Raw genomic sequence first — 4,457 nt, forward strand, 5'->3', positions numbered from 1 at the left:
ATTTGGGCGGGCATGAGGCGACGCGGGGGATGAAGAGGGAGTGCAGCCAGATGTGTGTGGGTTAGGGTCCCGTGCAGGAGGCACATGAGAAGAGTTGGCAATTATAGGGAGAGGATATCCTTTTGGGCATGTACGCAGGCGCGAAGATGAAGAGGGAGAGCATCCCGGTGTGAGGAGTACAGGGAGTGAGGATCCATTTTGGCCCGTACGCAGGCGCGAAGATGAAGAGGGAGTGTTTCCAGGTGTATGGCATCCTGTGAGGAGGCACATGAGGAGAAAGGGCAAGTCCAGAAAGGGGCGTTGGTGGGCGTGGCCATAGGCGTCATGTTTGTGCTTTACAAGGGCAAATAGGCAGCGGGGGGAGCACCTTTGTGCTGATCTGGGCTGCAGGGTGATGCATGATGGGAGAGAAACAAGTCGAGTGCTCCTCCCATATCAGTGGACTTGCCTGGGAAGCCTCACGGGCTGATAGAGGGAGCTTCTGTTGACTTGTCACTGTGGTAACCATGTGAGGGGGCGATTAAGTGCAGAAGGTGCTGCAGATGGGGAGAGGCGATATCCTTTTGGGCATGCATGAGGAGACATGGGGGATAAAGAGGGAGCGCATCCATGTGTGTGGGTGGGTTCCTGTCAGGACTCACATGAGAAGGGTGGACAAGTATAGGGAGTGGAGATCCTTTTGGGCACATACGCAGGCGCGAAGATGAAGAGGGAGTGCATCCAGGTGTGAGGAGTACAGGGAGTGGAGATCCTTTTGGGCATGTACGCAGGCGCGAAGATGAAGAGGGAGTGTTTCCATGTGTATGGCATCCTGTGAGGGGGCACATGAGGAGAATGGGCAAGGCAAGAGCATGGGGCATGGGTGGGCGAGTACGTAGGCATGACGCTTTTCCTTTTAAGGGATGAGAGGCTGCTAACATGGGCTACAGGTGATGCATGACTGTAGAAAAACAAGTCGAGTGCGCCTCATATATCAGTGGGCTTGCTTGGGAAGCCTCAGGGTCTGATAAAGGGAGCCTCAGCTGACTTGTCCCTCCAGTAGCCATGTGAGGGGGGCGATTAAGTGTCTTGTAGTGCAGAGTGAGCAGCAGAGGGGGAGAGGCGACATCCTTTTGAGCGACCCTGACGAGACATGAGTGATGAGGAGGGATCGCTTGCATGGTCGGTGCTCTGGTGTGCCCTGGCAGGGAGCAGTTAAGAGGAAGTTTTGGTGGATAGGGTTAGTAACCTGACAGGAGCTGGCCCAGTAAAAAAAGTTTCCTGGTGGAGGAGATAGTTAAATAAAACTTCCCAGGCTAGGCCCCATGGAAGGAGAAAGTAATAGTCTATTTAACAAAAAATATTTTTATTAGTATTGTTGAATATAACAAATAATTGTTGCAATGAAATGCAGCGAGAGATAATCTTCAAGACAATTATAGTCTGGCAGCCTGATTACAGTAGCCTACAGACTGTGACCTCAGAGTGTACTTTGTATTCATAGAATTTGCATGTTCTGGATAGAATTACCACCAGCCCATGTAGATGTCAGACTACTCCTGATCACACTACAGTTGCCGTGTAATCAAGAGAATAAGATTTTACAAAAAGGGAGAAAATGGTCCTGCCGCCACATATTTAGAGATTATGACAAAAACAATTGCAGTCTGGTAGCCTGATTACAGGAACCCCCAGACTGTGACATCACAGCATATTGTGTATACATAGATTTGTCATGGTCTGGATCGAATTACCACCAGCCCATGTAGAGGTCAGACTAGTATTGATCACACTACATTTGCCGTGTGATCGAGATGCTTGGGGTTTGCAAAGAGGGAGAAAACGGTCATGCCGCAACATATTGGGTTGAATGAGAGGAGCTGGTCCGAGGCACTGGCTAGGGTTAGGTATAGTGGTGAAGTACTCAGAGTCTCTCCCTATGTTGACCAACGACAACATAGTTTGGGGTAGAGAGACAGAGGAATGCACGGGCCGCCGCAAGTTAGTCCCCATCTCACCTCCCACTTGCTAGCATGACCGGTGATAGAGGAGAGAAGAACAGGTGGAGGAGTAGGAAGAGTTGGTTGAGAGGGGGAACGCCTTTAGCGAACCAGCTATGCCTAATGGCAGGACAAATCCACACCACAGTAGAGTGTGTAAAGGCTCAATAAATCCTGCCTGAAATATCTACACAAAATGCTGACTAGGGCGTGTCCAGCGTCAGGTCAGAGAAAGACAAGAAGGAGGGGTTAGGATTAGACGTGAAGGGGGGAGAGGTTGAGGTTAGGATAACCGACTGGTGTGGCCATATGAACAACCAAGCAGACCGGCAAAACACAGAAAGAAATCACAGGAAGGTCAAAGGGGAAGACAGCATTAGGGACAGTTGCAGTCTGCAAAAGAAAAGTCATTAGATATTATTGATTGCAAAGTGAGCAGAGACAGTGCTTGAGGAATCATCATGACAGTCTGCGGCACAAGTGGAAGCATCCCCACGACGCCGACGACCACCGCCCGTCCCCCTGAAGGGAACAGGAAGAGCCCCCAGACATCACGACAGACGCATCCACCTGTTGTCTGAATTTAAGGGAACGTGGGTCAACATGTCGTCCCGCGATGCCCCAAGGGCGAAAAACCTGGTAGGAATTTCGATTGATGATGTGCAAAGTCAGAGCTCACAGGAAATATATTAGTATATCTTTGAGAGTTTTGCCTAATTAAACGTTGTAGCTTGCTAAGTGAGTGGAGACAGTGGCAGAGATGTCATCGTCTGAATCATAACAGCAGTCCTCTCCATGTGGTCCGCACCAGTGGAGACTGACTGCTGCAGTGGAAGTCTCCCCTGTCACTATGTCCTCCCTCCCCATGTGGTCCGCACCAGTGGAGAGCGAAAGCTACAGTGGGAGGAGCCTGTAAGGCACAAGTGGAGTCCTCTGAACAGCGCAGCAGATCACTGCAAGTCATCCGCAACAAGCTGCCACCAGCCGACCAGGCCCCCCTGTTAAACCTGAATCCCCCCCGTCGGCAAAGACACCGGGGGAGCACACGGCCACACCAGAAGGTGCAGCAGCATGCGTCCGGCGTGCAGAGCCCCAGGAGGGAATGTGGTGGGGTGCAAGGAAGAGCCCGATGACAACCGAAGGGAGCAGGAGTGCTCCCCCGACACCATGACAGACCTCTCCACCTGCTGTCTGAATTTAAGGGAACGTGGGCCAGTATGTCGTCCCGCGATGCCCCAGATGCGAAAAACCATGAGGGAATTTCGAGTGATGACCTGCCAAGTCTGTGCTCACTGGGACACATCCTCAGTTGTGTGCCTTAGGATCATCGAGTGTTTCGACCCGTTACCACAAGACACTCTCCCCCAAGGAAGGTCCAGCCAAAGATGTACGGTCTTTGGTGTGTGTCCCTCCTATGCTGCTCTACACTGGCCAGTTGTATTTTAAAGGCTTGTGTTTTTAGAGAAATAAATTCTTAAAATTATTTGTCAGCGCCTATTTTGACACAGTGAGGATAAACTAAAGCATTAATTTGGGGGGGCTCCCAAATGCAACCAGCCAAGTTTCATTGTTACTCACCCAGAATGTCCTGTAGCATCCCCTTAAAAAGCACACAACACAGCTGTTGCTAAGCAGGCAGGACCAGAGAGCCAGCTCCATCCCAGCCCCAAAGTCCACCCCAGCAATGTCCAGGAGAAAGCCCCGCCAGAGCAGAGCTCTCCCGGCCACCACAGAGGATCGGAAGACCAAGGCCAGCAGAGACTCGCTCTGCCTCCTTGATCCCCAATGGACTCAGGGCCAAGAAAAAAGCCAACTCAATGTGTTCCATACACCGCACAACAACAAAGAGTGGAAAAAGGAAAAAATAAAAATTGAAAATGTCAAAAGGTATAAAAAGTCCAAATCCAACAGCAGGCCAATTGAAGAAATGAAGAAAGAAATCCTCTGCAGGGTAAAGTCCTTCATCTGAATTTGCTTTTTTGATTTGCAATGGCCAAAGCTGGCCAAGTCACTGAAGCTGCTACACTTCTCCCTTAGGGTGCAGCACCTTGCAAGTGACAGCCACTCCCCCTGTGTGTGAAGGGGTGAAAGGCACTCTGGGTAAACAACAAGAAAAGGAGGGGGAAGGGGAGAGAGAGAGGAGGGGGATAAGCCTGCTCCACTGGTCTGAGTGAGGCGGTGCAAAGCCTTATGGGTAAAACACGCCCCCTGACTGTGAATGTGGGAAAAAATGCTCTTTTCTAACAGTAATTATACTGGTATATATCTATGTAAACTAACTCTGTTATGGTGTGTCTTTGTCAAATACCAAAAAACTACTCGTTAATCTTTTTATGGTCCATTGCACCGTGAGGGAGGTGGCTGGACAGCCCAGTAGTATGCTGGGGCAAAACACACAGAGGGTCATGCTCTCAATGCTAGGCTGTGGCCACAAGAGGGCGCCATCTGTGAAAAGTAAGCTGTCAAAACAAAGGAAGC

Source organism: Acanthopagrus latus, chromosome 9 (assembly GCF_904848185.1).
Source record: "Acanthopagrus latus isolate v.2019 chromosome 9, fAcaLat1.1, whole genome shotgun sequence".
In the NCBI taxonomy this organism is placed as follows: domain Eukaryota; kingdom Metazoa; phylum Chordata; class Actinopteri; order Spariformes; family Sparidae; genus Acanthopagrus; species Acanthopagrus latus.